General features: G+C 34.8%; 1 pseudogene; it reads right to left on the reverse strand.

The window, feature by feature from the left end:
• Positions 1 to 19,055: 19,055 nt before the first annotated feature.
• On the reverse strand, positions 19,056 to 20,967 carry LOC143398363 (tetratricopeptide repeat protein 9C pseudogene; annotated as a pseudogene).
• Positions 20,968 to 21,975: the final 1,008 nt, after the last annotated feature.

Here is a 21,975-nt window from a genome sequence, read left to right on the forward strand (position 1 = left end):
CATTTTCAGGGTCCTCCATGCCTTACCTTCATGATAGCTAATTTATTTTTATTGTTGAGCAATATTCCATTGTCTGTATTACCAAGTTCACCCATCCATTTACTTAACAAAGGATATCTTGAATACTTCCAAGTTTTGGTTGTGAAAAAATGTCATGAACATATATGTGCATATTTTGGTGTGGACATGTTTTCGACTCATTGTGGTAAATACCAAGTAGTATCATTGCTGAATTATATGGTAAGAGTGTTTAGTCTTGTAAGAAACTGCCAAACTCTGCACCACTTTATGTTTTTGCTTGAAGAGCCATGTGTCATAATAGTACACTTTTCTCATTAAACTCTCTTGGTACCCTTGTCAAATATCAATTAGCCAGCTGGGTAATGTGGTGCACACCTGTAATACCAGTGGCTCTGAAGCCTAAGGCAGGAGAATTAGGAGTTCAAAGCAACTTAGTGTGATGCTAAGCAATTTAGCAAGACTCTGTCTCTACATAAAATATAAAAAATGGTTGGGGATGTGGCCTAGCGACTAAGTGCACCTGGATTCAACCCCCAGTACCAAAAGAAAAAAAATCAATTAGCCATAAATGTTCTCCAAATTCATTCTTCTTTTGTAAATTTGTTTTGGTAATTCTAAATACCTCAAAATTCCATTTAAATTTTTAGATAAACTTGTAAAATTATGGAAGAAAAAAAAGACAAATGGAATTTTGAATTTATTATTCAAGGAATTATTTTGAATCTTAAGAAAAATTTGGAGTGTCTTTCCATTTTAATGGTTTTAAATCTTCCAATCCACAATCATCAGATGACTTTTAATTTATTCAGGTATTTAAAATATTTAAATCATGGAGTTTTGTTAATTTTATCCTTAAGTATTTTATTAATTTTGATGATTTTGTAGGTTGAATTATGTAAAAGTTCATTTCCAGAATATTCATTGCTAGTTGTATTGCTTTAGTCATGGGATGTCCTTCAAAACCTTATGTATGAGATAATACAAGAATTTTCAGAGGTGAAATGATTCTATTATGAGAGGTGTAACCTAATCAATCAGTTAATCCAATGATGAATTAACTGGGTGGTAATTATTGTCAGATAGGATGTGGATGGAAATATAAACCCCAGTGTGACTTTGGTGTTTATATTTCGTTCCTGGTAAGCAGAGTTCTCTCTGGACATCCTGGCTACCCTTTCCTGAACTGTTTTCCTTTGCCACAGCTTTCTGCCATGATGCTCTGCCTCATTTGGGGGCCATAGCTATGGAATCAGTGACCATGGACAAATAAAATCAGGAGTCAAAATAAAATTTTCCCTCCATACATTTTCTTATCAGATCTTTCAGTCACAGCAACAACAACAACAAAAAAAAAAAACCAAAAACAGAAAAAAGCTAACTAAAATACTAGTGTATAGAAATTCACTTAAGTTTTGTATATCGAGATTGCATCCTGCAAACTTGTTGAATTTTTAAAATACTCCTAATGGTCTTTTAGTGGACTACTTAGGATATTCTAATGCAAGATTCTGTCAGCTAGGAATAAGATAGACACATTTTATTCTTTTCATACCTAATATACTGACTAGAATTTCAGTTCAATACTGGGTAAAAATAGTAATAGTTGATATCTTTGCTTTCTTTATAATACTTGAAGGAAAACAAGTTTTCAGCATTAACTATGATATTAACTGTGTTTTTTTCTGGATGTCCTATATTAAGTTAGGGGGGTTTAGTTCATTTGTTGGTGGCAGACTACTTTTATTTCTTTTTGTTTGTTTTTAATTATAGATATGTTTTAATAATAATATGTGCTTTTCTGTGTCAATCCAGGTGATTATGTGGTTTGATGTTTTAGCCTATCCATATGAAATAATTAAACTAATCAGTTTTTAAATATTCAACCAACCTTGCATTTTGAGATAAAACCTAGTTGCTTGTGAATATGATACTTTTATTATATTTCTTAATTTATTTTGTTGAGGATTTTTGCATCTACAGTCATAAGAGATATTGGTCTATAGTTTTCCTAACTTGGATGACTTTAAATATGGTATTGGTATTTATGTCTTGCTGATTGCATGGGATGAACTGGGAAATGTTCTGTAATTTTCTATATTTTGGAAGAGTTGGTGAATAATTCATATTTATTCTCTTAAAATTTGCCATAGAATTTATATTTCCAGGCTCTTCTCTAGTAATATTTTAACTACTAATTTACTCTGTTTATTTTTATAGCTCTAACACAGTTTGTTTATTCTTGAGAAATGAAATAGTAATAGTAGACTCTTTCAAAGAATTTGTACCATTTATCTAATTTGTGACATGAAGGTTTTCATATTATTTAACTTAAATATTTTTATTTCAGTAATGCTTGTAGTTATATCCCCCTCCTTGATTCCTGCTTTTAGTAATTTGAGTCCTCTGTCTCTCCCTTCCTCTCTCTCATGTGTTTGTATGTTTTTGGTTAGTTTAGCTAAAGCTTATTCACTTTTATTGATGTTTCAAGACGCTAACTTTGTGTCATTGATTTTATGTATTATTTTCTAGTTTCTATATTTTTATTTTGACTCTAGTCTTTATTTTCCTTCTTTCTGCTTTCTCTAGGTTTAGTTCATGCTTTTTTTGGCTTCTTAAGGTTAATGATAGGATTATGATTTGAGGTCTTCTAATTTAATGTATTGTTTTTAGGTATATATGTAGCAGAACTGTTTTATCGGAACTCTGTAATTCTGGATATGCTTGTTTCATTTTTCATTTATCTAAATATTTTCAATTTTTCTCTTATGATTTCTGTTGTGATGCACTGGTCACTTAATTGTTTAAATTTCTACACTTTTGTAAATTTTGATAAATTCCTTTTTACATATATAATATTATTCTACTATGGGATAATCATGCATCATATAATTCAAATGTTTTAAATTTGTTGAGGGCCCACCGGTTTTCTCAGAATTACTGTTAACTTGGTATTGTTTTTACAAAGTTATATTTTCAAACTATTTTTAACCAAAATGAAGGTTTCTTATGTAGACTACATATAGTGGTTTTTTTTTTTAATATCATTGATTTATTGTTTTGTTTCAATTTGAAATTCAGATGCTGGAATCAAATTCAGGACCTTGGGCTAATCCAACTTTCTACCACTAGGCTACACCCAGCCTTCTTATTGCTCTGTGTTTTATATAAATGAAAACACGAATTGGTGTGAGTATACTATGTATACAACCAGAGATAGGAAAACTTGAGCTCTCTATATGTAATAAGAATTGCAATGCATTCTTCTGTTATATATAAATAAAAAGAAATTAATTAATTAAAAAAAGAGAATTGAAGAGAAATGGGAATCAACATATAGAGGCAATTTTAAAATTTGTTACAAAGGAGAAGGTGAGAATTTGGATATTATTTGAACAGTAATGGAATAGACGGAGAATTAATTGTTTTTAGAAATTGTCCACAATCCAAAGTGTTTCAATGATAATGTATTGTGGCACCGAGATTGTATTAATTAATTTATACATATAGTGTTTTAATATGTTCAAAAATAACCAAAACAATTCTTAGCAAAAGGAGAAATGTTAAAGGCATCACATTAACCAATTTAAAATTATAGTACAGTATTATATTAATAAAAACAGCATGGCACTTGCATAAAAACAGACATGTAGACTAATGGAATAGAAGTCATAGAGTCAAAACCACCCATCAGTCATCTGATCCTTGACAAAGGTGCAAAAACATACATTAGAGCAAAGATTGTTTTTTAATAAATGGTGCTAGGAAAATTGGATATCCATGTGTACAAGAAAGAAACTAGATCCCTCTCATCCTGTGCAAAATTCAAATAAAAATAGATTGAAGACCAAGGAATTAGACCAGAAACTTCACAACTCCTAAAAGAAAGTGGAGGGTCAGCACTCCAACATTTAAGCATAGACAACAAATTTCTCAATAGGATTTATAAAGTTCAGAAAATAGTACCAAAAATCCATAAATGATTGGCATCAAATTAAATAGCTTCTGACAGCAAAGGAAACAAGAGCATGAAAAGGAGAATCAGCATGGGGATTCCTCAAAAGACTAAGAATGGAACCACCTTATGTGCCAGTTTTCCATTCTTTGAGCCAAAATCAGCATAGTATAATGGTAAAGCCACAACAGTGATTATAGCAGCACAACTCATAAAAGCCAAATTATGGAACCAGACTGGGTGTCCACCAACAGATGAATGAATAAAGAAAATGTGTTATATACATACCTTGGAGTTTTACTGAGCCATGAGTAACAAGTATATGTCATTTGCAGGAAAATGGATGGAAATGGAGAATAGCATCTTATGAGAAATAAGCCCAAATCAGATAGTCACGGGTCTTATTTTTCTCTCATATGCAGAACTTAGAGTAAAGGGCAGGAGGATTCCATATAAATTTATATGGGTTCCATATAAATATCAAGGACACCAATAAAGTAAAGGAAGGGAATGGGGTGAGGGACGAGGGAAGGCAGGGGGGTGGTACTGGGGAATGAATTTGGCCAAATTATGTTATGTGCATGCACAAATATACTACAATGAATCACACTATTACATATAATTGTAATGCACCAATTATTTGTTTTAAGAGAATATTTTTAGTATGTCTAGCATAGCAAGTTTGCTAGCAATTAATTTTCTCCGGGTTTTAGGGAGTGGTAGTGGTTGTTGTGTCCATTTCATCTTCATTTTTGAAAAATGGTGTAGATTTTTTTTTAAAAAAACTTTCCTTTTCTACTGGCCTTCTATTATAACTCTCATCAATGATTCATGTTAGAGTCATATGTAGGCCTATTTATAATAAATTAATTGCTGCTTCTCATATGATTTTGTTTTCAGATTTCCACTTTTTAAAAAAATCTCTCTTTGCTTTCTACATTCAATTTTGTCTTGGGAACAAGATATTAAAAGCTGAGAGACCACAAAAGGTAGCGTCTTATTTATGCTTTTTCACACTCCATTCATAGACATTGCTCTGAGCCAATTGTGTAGATCTTTAGCTTCCAGATACTTGACACAAGCTAATATCATATCTTGTATCTTTTGCCAATATTTGGTAAAGCTTGGGATAAATATGATATATCTCATAAGAATTGGATTGATAATTTGAGGCTTGCGATTATAAATGGAGTTTTACTAAATTTTATGATTTTAAATTTGTTTGTTCTTTCTTGTATGTTGAAAATCACAAGGCAGCAGGGTGCAGCTCTAAGGGGGAATGCTTGCTTAGGATGTGTAAGATCCTGGGTTTGATCCTCAGCATCAAAAACAAAAAAACAAAAGCAAAAATTCTTGGTTGCTAGAAAGAGTAAGAAATTATTAACTGCTTTGTCCTAATATATGATGACATATAGTGTGCATTATATTTATATGTATTTATAGGTATATATTTACACATATTCACATATATATGTGAATGCTATATGTAAACTTTATACATACATTTTCAGGATCACTGTAGAAATAGTATTATTAATCACCCTTCATCCCCCTTCTCTCCTACCCTTCTCAATCTCTAATAATCACTATTATACATTCAGATCAATTTTTTAAACTTACACATGAGAATAAACATACAGTGTTATCTTTTGTGAATACACAGTGAGGTGGCTATAGTTCATAATAACCTGTTGTATATTTTATGAAGATCTAGAAAAGAAGAAATCAAAGGTTTCAAACATGAAGAATTGATAAGGAGAGAGCTATGCTAATTGCTTAAAACATATCAAAGCATTTATGTAGTTCCTTTTTTATTTCTAGTTTATATCTCATTGGACATGCACAACTTTGTTTTCAAACCACTTGAAATAATTCCTCTTTCTACAGTTCAGCCATTAAGGAACCAAAGTTCTCTTCCTCTTTAAAAAAATTTTATTTTATTTTTGGGATCACATATTTTTTGGTTTAACTTATTTTTATAATTATATAGACCATTTACAAATTTCAAGGTCAAACCTACATAGTGAAGTACTTTCAGAGACACTCAACTCCCATAAATCCATCTCCCATTCTGCCCCACCTATCTGGTTCTAGTGCCATACTGTATCAAAAAGTATATACAGTAAGTGTGCATATCACTTAGAAAAATTTCCTCGAAATAATAGCCATAGAGATATATACATCTATGCACCTGGGCAAGTGCAGTTCCCTTAAATGTAACTGATGTGGCAAAAAAAAAACAAAACAAAACATGGGGTACTGCAGTAACTGCTACACAGGACATTACCAATCACTATGCAGGAAATCAGTATGACATGATGGATATCACGACAATATTGCTAGCTCAAATGGACCCAGGTGCCTAGATGTCGTTCTTCCCCAGAGAAATTTCTCTTATCAAGTAGATAAGGTATGGCAGTGACACATTGATTCCATGAGATGCTATCATTATTTGAGGGGAGCTTTCCAAAAAGTGTTGTTGGGCATGTTGGCAGCAAGAGTTTCTTGCATTTGCCATGGTGGAGTCTATGGCTATAGGTAGCATTAACTATAACTCTAGGACCCATCAAATGGGCAGCAGCTGGCTGGATAAATAGGTCTATATTGAGTCCAGACCCTGACCATGGCTTTGCCTTTGTGCCAAATTATACCCATACCCACTTTGCATAAGCTTGTGTTATGCCACCCTTTGCCATGCTAATAATCAATGATACTGATGGCATAAATATCACTCATACAGAGATCCCTGGTATAGTCAATATATCCTGCTGGCTCACAGATTGTCTAACCACTACTATGAAAGCTAAATGTATATTTATCCTCAGAGTGGCCCCAGCAATCTGGCTTCCAGTGAACCTGTCCAAAGAGTGGAGGAGTCCATGGGACATGGAGATGAAGAATCTTCTGAATGAGATCCCACACCAGACAAGGTGTGCAATTAGCCTCATCATCACTGAAATTATTGTCCTGGTAGCTGCCATCACCACCACAGCCACTGCAGCTGCTTCACTCACTCAGAGTATCCAGACTGCTTACACTATAAGCAATTTGTCTTTGCCTTTCAAAATTACTTAAATAAACTGTCCCTACCCACTGTTTTAGTTATTCAGCAAGAACTAGACCTCCAACAGGAACAACTAGATATTTTGTTTATGTTGCAAGGGCTCCTTGTGACTCTGAATTTCATAATATTTGTGTCACCCAATATGCTGAATCTGACAATGTAATCTTATACTTCTCTGATTTTTCTCAGTATATTAAGGGCGCTTGGGATGCTAACTATGTTATGACTATGCATAACCTTAGTAAGACAATTGTCAAAATCAACAAGACAAAGGAGTCTATCTTGACAACCTCTTCTTTTTTCCAGGGATTGACTGAACATTGGAAAAACCTGATAGCCAAATTAACTAATTCTTATGATGCTATTACCCTGGCCTTACTGTTCATAATAGTGATAATTTTTTTCTTGTGTTATGACATGCTTATGCAACCATGTACAGCCACCAAACAAAAAACAGCAATGCTGCCTGAAGTTCTTGCAACACAGTCAGAGTGGGGAGATGTGGGGACAAGTGGATGGAGTACTGCATTTCCTGTCCATGTAAGGGCGTCTGAGTGCCAGGCCACTCCCTTATGCTAGGCATATGAGCAGCAGGCCACTTATCCCATAGGCACAGCCCTGGGCATGAGGCCATGTGTTGCAGTCCCTGTGCTTGCTCCAGAGACCACTCCTCAATTGGTCGCTGCAAGAGCAGTTAGCAGAAACTGCATTGGTGGCTGCCTGTAATCTGCCTACCTACTGCCTGAGTATATACATGGTAACTGCACAATAAAATCAGACCTGCTTCCTGCTTGGTCTTTGGAGGTCTTGTTTAGCAACTCTGCAGCCACACTCTCCTCTATCCTGTTCCTGTTCCGTGGACCTCCTCACTGGACGAGAGAGAGCCCATGCATATATATATATACACCTGTGATGTTGTCATTACATTGAGGTACTAAACTTATCTATCACCTCCAAAAATGTCAGCATATTCTTTCATGTGTGCCATCTTGCCTTCTGTTTGCTTTGTTGCTGTTTGGTTAGAACACTTAACAGGAGATCTATTCTCAACATATTGTGTCAGTCACCTTCCTATCATTATAATGAATGCCTGATATAATCAACATAAAGAAGAAATGTTTATTTCAGCTCCAATGTTAGAGATTTCACTTGATTTCTTTGGATAAGGCAATACATTATGGTGGGAATGTGTAGAGAAGAAAAACCACTTACCTAATAGGAGAGAACCAAAACAGAGGAAGAGGAAGAGAGGAAGGGGCTGGGGTCCCATAATCTCCACTGAGGCATGGCCCCAAGTACTTAAAGAACTCTCAGTAAGCCCCACCTCCTGAAGGGTCCATCACCTTCCAACACTGGGGACCAAGGCTTTAGCACCAGGGATCTTTTGGAAACATTTCAGATCTACTATAACCTAAGTGGATATTTCATATTTTAGATTGAACAATACTGTATTGTGAACTTCAGATTATACAGCATATTTCTAGATTGACTTCATTTTATATAACTGAAACTTTCTGCCCCTTAAGAAATGATTCCTTACTCTCCATTTCTCCATTTCCTGAAAACCACCATTCTATTCTCTGCTTCTATTAGTTGTATTTTTAAACAAGAAAACAATGCTCCAATCTTGTCAATTGATTTTTTTAAAAATAATTCCACTTGATCTTCTAACCCTGCTTCATTTCCTGTCCATGTATAGTCTAGTTCTTGAATTATAATTGCTTTTGAGCATTTGGTGAAATAGCAGACTAGGCACATAGATATAAGTATGTAATTTCTTTCTTCACTGGCTTTTCCCTTGTGTTAATTGTTCTTTCATCTATCTTTATTATCAGTTATAAGAAACCAAACTTACAACTGATAATAAAGTGCTAAATGCTATCAGCATGAATGACTATTTGAAGTTTCATGCATTCTGTTTGGGTTTAGATATGAGGTATCCCCCAAAGCTAATTGTGTAAAAATGTTCAGAAGTGAAATTATTAGATTCTAAGAGTTTTAACCTATTAGTCAAATAATCCACTGACACTAATTAACTGAGTGGTAGGTAGGTTATGGTTGGAGGAAGGGGGCCACTTGTTGCATGATTTTGAAATTATTTTTTTTTCCTGGTGAGTGGAGCTCTCTCTGTTTCCTGGCTGTTATAAAATGAGCAGCTTTCATCTGCCATGCTTTTCCACCATGATGTTCTGCCTCATCTGGGGCCCAGAGTTATGAAGTTATGAGTTATGAAGTTGGCCGATTATGGACGGAACCTCGCAATTCTGAGCCAAAGTAAATTTCCCCCTCCAAGTTGATCTTGTTAAGTATATTGATCACAGAAACAAAAGGCTGGCTGAAACACAATTTATTTCCTTTTAATAATTTCACAATTTATTCTTCTTTCATCAACGTTATGTATAAACATGATTAAATTGAAAATTGTCTTAACTCTCACAGTTTTCTAACAGAAATTCTACATAAAGTTTCTTATTTTTCTTCTCATTTGTTCAAATCACATTCATATTTCAAAATAAATCCAGCAGTACCTATCCATTCTATAAGAGAGGTAATTAATTCCTTCAAGAAATTTCCTTCTAAGCCATCAGAAATTTATGCCCTAATAACTGTGAGTCAAAGAAGAAATATGGAAAAGGAATGAGTTAACTGTTACTCTTAATTACTAAACAGTTAATCAAATGAACTTGTTAATCATTAATGAACAAGAAAAATAAAAGCTATTATATAGAATTACGTAAAACTGGAACTTAAACTGAGCCAATAGTTTATACATTAAAACAGTTCACCATACCAGTACTTTTCCAGTTTTCTTGGTAACAACATGGTACTCTAATGTAACTTGCCCATACTTCATTACATGATAGTATTTGCCAAGATAACTTAGTCATTTAAATTAGCATATACTGCCTGGCAAAACATTTAAAGGGGGGACTTATCTGGAAATTAGGTTTTACCTGTTAGTATGTCGTGAAGTCACCCTCTATTAGTGTGAGGAATGGGCTTGTCTGTGTGTTCCTATTTGTTTACACTGTATCCTAGATGCTGTTTTCCTCTACTTCTGTACTCTATTTGCCTATACTCATTTATAGACTACATTTACCTTCTTGCATTTACAGATTACATTTACCTAGGCAGAAAATTAAACTTAAACCAAGGTAATAAAGCAGTTTGGATATAATTTTTTCATATTCTACAGAATTTGAGTTTTAGGATGTGCCCATGAATGGGTCATTAACATCTTATTTACTTTTTTTTTAAAGAGACAGAAAGAGAGAGAGAGAGAGAGAGAGAGAGAGAGAGAGAGAGAGAGAGAGAGAGAATTTTATCATGTATTTTTTAGTTATTGGCGGACACAACATCTCCGCCTGCATGTGGTACTGAGGATCGAACCCGGGCCGCACGCATGCCAGGCGAGTGCGCTACCGCTTGAGCCACATCCCCAGCCCCAACATCTTATTTACTTTTTATTACTTGGAAGATCAAGTTTTTTTTACCTGTCAATGATTTGGTCACTTCTTATATTTATAATTTTAATTTTCATTTCATAATCTAAGTATTATAATTTTAATATATAATCTTGGCCATTTATCAGTGTTTATTCTTTACAGGTACCATGGTCTGAATGTTTGTGTTCCCACAAAATTCATTAGTTAAAATTTAACCACTACTGTGATAATATCTGGAGGTGATAACACTGGGAGGCAATTATGTCATAAGAGTGGAGCCCTCATGAACAGGATTGTACCTTTACAAAAGAAGTCTTTGTGAGCTGCTTTGACCCTTCAACCATGAGGACACAGCAAGAAGATAAGAAATCTGAAACAAAAAGGGAGCCCTTACCAGACATTGAATCTGAATGCCTGGATCTTGGACTTATAGCCTCTACAACTATAAGAAGTAAAAGTATTTTTATATATAAAAGTAAAAATAAAAGTATTTTGTTATAGCAGACCAAACAAACTAAAACAGAGTCAATATCTTTCCTGGTACGCATTCCCTTGTTTTCAGGATATTGTTGAAGTAAATAGCCATTCATGGGTGACTGTCTGGTAACATTTAAGCCAAGGACAGTATGGTTAGTATTTTTTTTTAACATTCACATGTAGAGAGCTCATAAATTTCTTTAACTATTAAGCTATAATCCTTAGTTGGCCTATCAATATAGATACTTTTAAATTCATTTTTCATAACCATCATTGTAGTCACAGTTCATCTAATTATTTATTATTGCTTTGATCTGATCTCTTATGTAGTAGAGTTAAAATATTTTGAAATTTGCACATATTGGGCACTTATGTATTATGAATTTATGAGGTTCTATGTATAATTTTCCATTTATTCATAAAATTTGGTTTCTTCTGTTTAATACTTGAAAAGCTGTCTGCTTCAAAACATAATAAATAAAAAGCAATTTCTGCTTAACTAGTTCTTTCCTTTACCTCAGAAGTAAGATAGTCATTTTCTAGTTTTCTATACTCTACAAATACTTAGGTATGCTGCAAATTCACTTGATATAAATTAATCCCCTGGAACTATGGACTCCATCAGCATTCAGGAATAAAAAGAATCCATCCCCTTTTATTTCAAACCTGAAATGAAATAATCTAAGTCCGTTTGGGAGCTATATACATCTATAATCAAAAAGAAAATTAAGAACACAGTGATTTGAAACATATTTAAAAACACCAAGTTTCCAGAAGATATATTACCTGATATCATATGTTTTCACAAAAAAAAATGGTTCAATAAAAGAAAATAATACTGAATTTGGTATTTTTTGGAGTTATAATCTGTACTTCTATTCAGAACAATGTGGAGAAAAAGTGTATAGACTGATGAAGACAGGTTTATGTCCATTTCTTTCTTTGTTTTTTTTTGTTTGGTTTGTTTGTTTTTAGACTGGTGAGTCCAGGGGTGCTTTAGCTGTGAGCTACATTCTCAGTCCTTTTAAATTTTATTTTGAGACAGGGTCTTGCTAAATTGCTGAGGATCTTGCTAAATTTCTGAGGCTGGCCTCAAACTTGCAGTCCTCCTGCCTCAGAATCCTAAGTAGTTGGGACTACAGGTATGCTCTGTCATGCTTGGCCCTTTTCTTATCTTTCCTTTTCCTCCTACTGCCCACTCTATCTGTCTTGCTTCTTTCCTTCTTTTCCTTTCATTCTTCTATGTTATCTATCATTTTTCTATTTAGAAAAAGAATGTTTGCTAAATCAAAAGATCTCTGTAAATTAAAAAGTAGCTTCCAGGCATAAATTTAATGAATACATTTATTTTACTAAAAGTAAAGAATAAGGTTCATATTTATTTGGTGTTGTTGAAATACAGACAGTAAAACCAAAAGAACACATGTAATATAGTTTTTGTTAATTAGCTCTGTTGATATTTAAATATTTTTATAATAAGTATGATATAACCAAGCTTTCAATATTTGTCTAATTGGCTGTCACTTTTCTGTCTAGCACTAACTTAAAAAATTAGGGAGGAATACATGGATTGAAAGAAGAGTCTTATACCCCTTGTTATTAGGAAAAATGGTATATAAGTGAGGAGGCAACTTTCATGCAAGGAACTGTTACAGAAATTAAAAATACTTAAAATTAAATTAAAGTTTAAAATAAGTAAATTGCTTAAAGTGGACATTGAATGAATTTAAAAAAAAACTATGAGATTTGTTAAGAGGCATATGTCAGATTGGAGATTGAAAGTTTCGTACGAAGTTCTCTTTAACACATAAAAAAAGATATATTTTTAATATCACTATTCAAATTATTTAAATTTTTCTACAACATAATCATAAAAATTTTCATACTAAATTTGAAGCTTACACAGCATTGAATGTGGTATCATTTGTCCATTTCCAAGACTCTCCCACTTTCCTGCTCAGCCCAATCCAGTGCATGGAAGTTCCTGTATATTTCTTCAAAAATTCCTTTCACAAGCACAAGGTGTCATCCATTAGTTAATATTTTAGAGCACATTGTGGAATATGCTTCTCAACCAAATCATTTCACATTTTAAAATTCACATTCTAAATTCTGATGTCTTCATTTTTTTCTAGCACAAACAGCACAGATATCTTTGAGATAATATTATCAGAACATTTTTTATTTCACCCTATCAGTTACACATGTCTAAGAAGTTATATTTTAATCGTGTTATTGAAATTCTATAATCTACATGGCCTCTAATTATCTTCAAAGGCAATTTCCACCTCTTCAGAAATTGTGAGAAAACCATATTTGACAATTTTCTTTTATGTTCAAAGTCTAAGTCGTTGATATGTTCTAGTCACTAGGTCAATGACGAAGACCATGAACTGCAATGATGTTAAAACTACCTGAATGACAAGCTAGGGGTCTCAATGGTTTCTACAGGAACTGGTATAGCCTGTTCCTCAAGGATGACAGGAACCAAAGCTTCTATATTGTTTTAAGTGTGGGTGCCCTTCCATCATTTAAAGAAGAAGGGCCTGAAATTCCCATGTGAAAAGTGTTCTTTCTAAACCAGAAGGAAAAGTAATACTCTTACATCATGAGTGGAGAGTTGAAGCTAAGGGAAATTTGTATAAACAAACCTCATTAAACCTCCTGGTTACTTCCCTACCATATCCAAAACTTTTATCTTATCATATGTTCACAATATATTAATTTTCCCAATTAAATATGCATGTTCAATTCTGAGTCTTTGAGTCTTTTTTTATGAAGATTTCTTTTCTGCATAAAATTTGTATGATATAAAAGTGGATGCTTTTCTCCTGTCTATCTCCATGTCAACTTAATTCTCCTACTCAGCAGAAAAATTCTAAGATGGTAGAGAAAAACTTTTGATTTTCCTACAAAAAGAGAGAAGAAAGGGAAAAAAAGAGAGAAGAAAGGAAAATAGGGAGGGAGGGAAGGAAGGAGGAAGATATCAACAAACAACTATAAATAATATAACTTACTCTCGATCCAAAAGAAATTAAAACAAATAAATGATATCATTGCATAAGATGATTACAATTTATGAGGCATCAGCACTAGACAAGTCTTTTGATCCTGATTCTGGAAGTTATTATGTGTGAGAATCAACTTACTCTAATCATTATATCTTTGTCTATAAATGGATTTCATAATTACATCTTTCTCCCAATTTTGTGAGAATTAAACATAAATAATAGAACATAGTGTATTTAACATTAACTCACTCTCAATGAAAAAAAATATTGCTTTTTTTTAATCTGTTGATCATCTGAGAATTTTTTTTTTCATCTGAGAATTTAAGACCAATAAAGATAAGAACATGATTCTACACTTTAACTGAGAGCATGTTTTTTTTTTGAAAAAGGCAAAGAATATGATAAAACTTGAATTAAATTAATAAATACTTTTGAAGACAGCAAATCAGAAGCAACCAGCACTTGCCTGCTTCTCTGTGCATTGGAATCAAAACAATTGGAAAGCAACTATTCATTGAGGCACATGCCTATGGGAAAATGCTGAAGTACAATAGTGGACATACAGAGCCTTGGAGAAATCCAGACTCTGAATAGTGGAAGAGAAGGTGGAGATGATACAAGATCTTAAATTATACTATGGGGCTATAGTAAAAACAATGGCATGGTACTGGTACTATAGCAGACACATAGACCAGTGGAACAGAATAGAAGACACAGAGACAGACCCACATAAATACAGTTATCTCATGCTAGTCAGAGGTGCCATAAACATACATTGGAGAAATGTTAGCCTCTTCCACAAATGGTGTTGTGAAAACTGAAAATACACATGTAGTAGAATAAAATTTAACCCCTATCTCTCACCCTGCACAAAACACAACTCCAAGTGGATCAAGGATCTAAGAATTAGACCAGAGACCCTGCACCTACTAGAAAAAAAAAATAGGCTCATCATGTTGGTTTCAGATCCTATTTCTTCAACAAGACTTCAAAAGCATAATAAGTAATATATCAAGAATCAATAAATGGGATGGTATCAAACTGAGAAGCTTCTTCAAAGCAAAGGAAACAATCAAGAATGTGAAGAGAGAGCCTACAGAATGGGAGAAAATCTTTGCTCCTTTACCTCAGATATAGCATTAACCTCCATGCTAGGGAAACGCAGGCAGGATCCTTCCTCCTTTCTTATGGACACACCCCATGACCTGGAAGAAAAAGGGAGTTGGTGGTGACAGCTGCTAAAAACACAAGAGGGCTTCCCTCCATCCCACAGAAAGAACTCAAAGAACTTAACACCCAAAAAATGAATAAATAAAGCCCAATCAATAAATGGGTTAAGGAACTGAACAGGTACTTCACAGAAGAAGAAATACGATCAATCAACAAATATAAGAAAATATGTTCAACATCACTAGCAATAGAGAAATGCAAATTCAAACTATGCTAAGATTTTATCTTCTTCCAGTCAGAATGGCAGTTATAAAGAATACAAGTAACAATAAATATTAGGAAGGATGTGGGGGGAAATGTCCACTCATACACTGTTGGTGGGACTGAAAATTTGTGCAACACTATGGAAAGCCATATGAAGATTCCTCAGGAAACTTGGAATGGAACCACCATTTGACCCAGTTATCCCACTCCTCAGTGTACATGCAAAGGACTTAAAAATCAGCATACTACAGTGATGCAACCACATCAATGGTTATAGCAGCTCAATTCACAATAGCTAAACTATGGAACCAACCTCGGTGCTCTTCAACAGATGAATGGATAAGGAAAATATGGTATATATACACAAATATTACTCAGCCATAAACAAGAATGTAATTATGTTTTTTAGTTAAATGGATGAAACTGGAAATTATGATGCTAAGTGAAATAAGCCAATACCAAAAATCCAAAGGCTGAATGTTCTCTCTGTTAATGCAGATGCTGACTCACAATAGATGAGGGGTGCAGGGGTTGGGGGGGGTTGTTTTCACCAGATTGGACAGAGCAGAATAGCAGGAAGGGAGAGGTGGGGAAGGGAATGAGAAAGACAATGAATCATCAGATATAACTTTCCTATGTTCATATATGAATACATGACCAGTGTAACTCCACATCATGTACAACCACAAGAATGGGAAGTTATACTACATGTATGTATGTCAAAATACATTCTACTGTCATGTATGACTAAAAAGAACAAATACAAAAAATAGAGAAAGCAAGAAAGAGCTACAGTGCCACACTTGTGCCAGCATGGCAAAGGACAGGAACAGCAGAGAAAGAAGGAGACCCAATAAGCACAGCTGGCACAGAATTTAACACAGTGCAGATGGGAAGACTGAACACAGCTGGATCTGGGATGTGCATAACCGGCTGGCACTAGAGAAGTCCTTTGTACTTTCCAATTTATGCTCATAGTTCTGTAAAAATGAGCCATTTTGAGAAGGTTGCATCTGAACTTGCTGTTGTGCAAATCAAAAACCTCTGCATTTTCCTGTCCCTGGGAACCTACAGCAAACATCACTACACTGTCCCAGTGGACATCTACCTTGAGACCCAGTTTAGCCCCAGGGTAGTCCCACTGAAACAAACCCACTGAAAAATCTATGTAGTGGGAAACCAGTGAGTGACATGGAATGAAGCAGAACCTACTTCCTGTTTAGGACAGACATACTAGGTGACTAGCTGAAGGAGTTCTGGGGACTGAGCAGGCATATGTGGTTATAGTAGAAGCTGTATCTTAGAAGGTGACACTGGTGCTATGGATTGTGTGAGTTCTGCTGGACTTCTCCTTCCCAGTGTACTCACTTGGTCTTCCTTCCAAGTGGGTTTCACAATGGGCACAAGACACAGACTCTGACTCAGAGCCTGGTGTCAGCCCAACCCTGAGATTGCCTTGAGTAATCTTTTCAGAGTAAATTTCTGAAATTTTGCAGTTTATATTATCTTATCCTGGTGAGCAGTGCAGTTGAGAGCTATTCCTACTGGTTCCAGTCCCAAACTACTTCCACTGGTTGCTTGTTGAGGACACAGAAAGAAATTCTGATCAGCATATATAGGGAACACCCTCTCTTGCCCATGTGAGTGGCCACTTTGGCAGAAACAAATACTTTTGCTTTTTATCAAGGTTTTCTTATCTGCTGATTTGTATATATATTTTTTCTTTACTCTCTTCTCCTTTTAATATTTATTTTATGTATCTATTTTCCCTGTTTTCTTTCTTTTCTCTTTTTGAATTTTCAAAATGTTCTTTGGCCTTCCTTTTAAATTTTCTCAAAAAAAAAATAGTTACAGTAAACTTTTCTGAATCAATGAGAAAAAATAAAACTGGTATTTAAAAATGCAAAAGAACACCAAAAAGATAAGAAATCCTAAGTATAACATTAAGAGAATTAAAGGAGGAAAAATGCAGCAGAACATCATAAAACAAAACCCCAAACAAAACATGATAAAATTTAAAAAAATAATAATAAAGCATAGTAAGGTATACTGTATTCACAAGGTCATATCAATTGGTATAGGAATCACTGTAACCAGGTCTTCCAGTGGGAGATGACAGGAACTGGACTTAATTCCTACTCCAACAAGGACAAGTAGGGATTTATAATCAAGGGGAAGGGTGGAAATCAGTAGATATAAAATTACTATAGTAATTTTATAGGAATTTTATAGGAAACTATAGAAATCAAGGATAAACTGGCTAAACAGACTTGATAAGATTCACCATGACAAAATTTCATCAATAACTCTAAACTTTTATTAGTTCTGTCTTTGGACTTCATATGATGACTTGGTAGGAAAACTTTCTGCTGTAACTGATGGTCATGTTATTTAACAAAGAGGAGTTTAATGCACTGGGAGAGGGGTATTATTGATAAGGAACTAGAGTGTTTAGTTTTTCTTTTCTGAAATCAGTTTTGTTTTATGGTTTTATACTGGCTAATGGCACTTGCTTATTACCTCTGCTTATAAAAGTGGAATGTATGATGTATGGTCTCACTTACTATTTAGTACCTGCATCATCATAGACATTATCCACAATGAGTAAACAGAATGACAAAGGAGCTCCTGGTTGATGGAGTCTTCTACTGAGGTAGGCCAGCACTAGATCTGCAACCTGCACCACTGCCTAGCGACTTCCAGAGAGTTCCATCAGGTGCTTTAAAGACACCAATAAATAACAACTCTTCCTTATTGTTTCTCTCCTCTATAAAGACCTGTGTTCTTACAAAATATAAGGACAGGTAAAGAAGGCATTAAAGTTTTTATCCTGCTCTATTATGGTATTGTTTCTAGAAGACTTGTTAATATAACCTAAGTTTTTTAGAGAAACAAGCATACTATAGATGTGCATCTATTAAAAATTAAAACATTTACTCAGGCATTTTTTGGTGGGAGATACGAGGGCTGAAGGGTTATTAAATAAATACTTAAATGCATGACTCCAAAGTTTTTAAGAATATAAGCAAAAGCAAGAACTAGAATTACCAGGGAAAAAAGAGAAACCAGGTGTACTTTTGCAGGGGAAAAAGAATCTGAATGTTCATGAAATATGGAGGAGAAAAAGGAATTAATTTAAATCAAAATGATTAATTTCAAATCTTTCATTTAAATACATTTTGGTCTAATTTATAATGTCTAGTTCCACAAAAAATATATATGTTTTCCTGTTTGGCTGTGGATAGCTGAGAAAACAATAGAAGAAACTGCTTTCTGTCTATCCTTACCTTAGCATTCTCCTCTGAATATGAATACACCTAGCAACATCCATCATTAAATCTATGCCAGAAAAATGATTAATTCCACCTGTAGCTGATGAATATTTTCTGGTGTATTTTTCAAGGCAAATATTGCCAACAATAATACATATTGAAAGTTATGCAAATAAACAGATGGATAGACCAAAAAAAATTAAAAAAGACATAGAAGGTCTAAGTAGTACAGAGTTTCAGAATAGGGGGAAAAAAAAACACAGAAATCCACCTGGGTCAGAGGTATACATTAATTTCTCTTGCTCAGGCTCAGGTTTCCCCTTGATGGGTCTTTAATGGTTCACCTAAGTTCAAGTGGAGGAGCACCATTCTTCTTTGTTAACTAAACATGCCAAGGTACAGCTGCTTCTCTTTCCTATGGTAGCTTCTGAGTTCTGACTGCATTAGCTGAAGGTACCTCCGGACATCGGCATCTTTAGGCTGCCAATTTGACAGCAGCCAGTAGGTAGTGCTGAGCCTGGTCATAGTCCTGCAGATGAAAGAGAGCTACCCCAGCCTGATACAAGGCCTTCGCATTATCAGGCTGTCCTTTAAAGACACTTGGTGTCTTAAAAGCACATGATGGAACTCTCTGAAACTTTCTGACTGTACTGTCATTTGTTGGTAGTGCACTAGCTCCATCTGAAGAAGACAGGCAACTAGATTGTTGTAGTAGTCTGTCTGGGTCCTGTGCAGGATGTTTTCTCCAGGTGTGAGAGCCGGCCCTGAGGTCCTAGATTAGGTATCCCAGAGCGAAGACTTGGATCCAGACCCTGCAGCTGAAGCGGAGCTCCAGCTGCATCACAGTACTTCCCCTCCCAGTCTTGCTGGTTCCCTTCCTCTTGGTAGAGCTGAGCCTCCTTCCTGCAGGTGTTTCTCCATAGCTCGTGGTCACCCACTGCTCTTATGGAATTGGGAAGTGAAAGAGCACTGACACTCTGGGCTTGGGATCAAAACACTTGATTTAGGTAGTCAACTTAAGAGAGCAGTTGATTTCTCTTCTCCAGGAGAGCCCCTGGGAGGGAAGCTTTGCTTGTTTCTCCACCCCCACGGCCAACACCACCTCTCTGTGGTCTTTTTCAGTCTCCAGAAGTGCAGGAAACTAGTTAGGAAAAGGATGTGAGAATAATGAAGCCAAAGATTAAATGATTTCCTAAAGAAGCAATTCCGGGGACAGAGACTCCGTGAAAAACTAAATGCCATGCTAGGGAAATGCAGGCAGGATCCTTCCTCCTTTCTTATGGACACACCCCATGACCTGGAAGAAAAAGGGAGTTGGTGGTGACAGCTGCTAAAAACACAAGAGGGCTTCCCTCCATCCCAGCTCTTGATTTGTCCTATTCAACAGGCATTTGTTGTTGTCTGTGCTTAAAGAATGGGGGAGATAAAAGACCAGCAAATAACCTGGCCACATGTAGACATTGGTAGGGGTCAAGGGAGGAAGGCTGAAGACCTGTTCTAAAAATTCACCTCTATAGTAACAGTAAAAAGAGCAACAAAAAGATTGTAAACACACCATCTACTAGGGAACTTGGTATTTGTGACTCTTTGCCCTTTCAGACCACACATTAATGATAAGAATGGAAGAGTAGCCACAGAGGGTACATTCTACATACTCTGCTATCTACAATGGAACTGCCTGATCTGTCAGAGGAACACCACTCTAGTAAGATCTTCAGTAAAAGTGGGACCCTTGGGCTCTGATACAGTATACACTATGTCAAAACCCACTAATTGCAGCCAAAGACGAAATAGAAAAATTACACTATGAAGTCCAGTCAGAAAGGTTGGGGACATATCCAGTGATAAAAAGTCCCTGAGTTCAATCCCCTGCACCACAACAAACAAACAAACAAACAATAAAACTGTTGTTGGGGCAACAGCTGAAGACATTAATGGAATTGAGATAATTTAGGAATACATTTGTTTAATTCAACCAGAAATTGACTAAATCCAAGATGGGGAATTTGTGTTCTATTCCGCATGAAATTATGGTCATCAATCTTTTTAACCTATAAAAGTACCTTTTGAAAACATCTTTATTGCAATGTAACACCCATACCATAAAATTTGTCCCAAATAACTTTGTACACTTGTGCACTCGTAAGTCTTCCCCAACTTACAAAAGACTTCCACTTAAGTAAAGGCTTCAACACTTCTAAACTGCCTTGGATTCTGGTTTTTCCTTTCTCTACTTCTTTCTTATCACCCCCCAAAACTTACTTGTTCTCTGTCCAGCTTTTATACCCATCACCTTGTAGCTCTGGTCTAATCATGGCAAATGTGGTAACTGGCTCAGACCAAGAGGAGTGGACTAGAAAGTTACTTATGTGCCTCACTTAGCACAGTATTGAGCAACCTTTTATGTTAAATAGGACAATTAACTAATCAAAGCACTTTCCCAGTCCAGGAAAAAATACTGAGACTAATTTCAGATAAAGGTAGGCAGACTTGATAGCTTAGGGAAGCAAACAGAAAAATATTTACTCATTCATAACAAGAATATCACAAAGTGAATCATGTAAACACCACAGAACTATCATTTAAAACATTTGCATCATTTCTCAAATTTTCTTATTTCCTCTTACATTCATTTTCCTACCTGACTTTGATCCCTGGTTTTATGTTAATAGTTTGACCTATCCTAGAATTTCACCTAAATGAATTAGAGAGTGTGTGGTGTCTATCTCTGGTTTATTTAATGTATGATAATGCTTTTAAGATTTACAGAAATCATCGTACATGTAAGTAGTTCATCCCTTTTTAATTTTTAATGGTATTCCCATTGTATGTTTATATCCGACATAATGAAATATTTCTTATTTTAGTATTTGACTATCACATTAAGAAGCTGCTATTCACATTTCATATTATTTTGTCAGAGTATACTTTCTTTTGGATAAATTCATTTATACAATCACTGTGTCATATGGTGTTTGCTTTATAAAATCTGTCAAAATGTTTTCCAGAATAGGTACATAATTTTCAGTTCTCTAACAATGTGTAAGATTCCAAATGTTGCACACCTTCACCAAAGTTTTTTCTTGTCAATCTCTTAATTTTAGGTATTTTAACAAATGTTTATTCACTTATGTGCTTCTTTTAGTTTATATCCTATAATTATTAATCATGTTGTGCATATTTTTAATGTGTTTATCATTTAGATATCTTCTTTGGTGACATACTCATTTAATACTTATCCATTTTTAATAAGGTTGACTAATATTCAGTTGCAAAAGTACATCAGGTATTGTGGATA

Source organism: Callospermophilus lateralis, chromosome 4 (assembly GCF_048772815.1).
Source record: "Callospermophilus lateralis isolate mCalLat2 chromosome 4, mCalLat2.hap1, whole genome shotgun sequence".
Taxonomy (NCBI): domain Eukaryota; kingdom Metazoa; phylum Chordata; class Mammalia; order Rodentia; family Sciuridae; genus Callospermophilus; species Callospermophilus lateralis.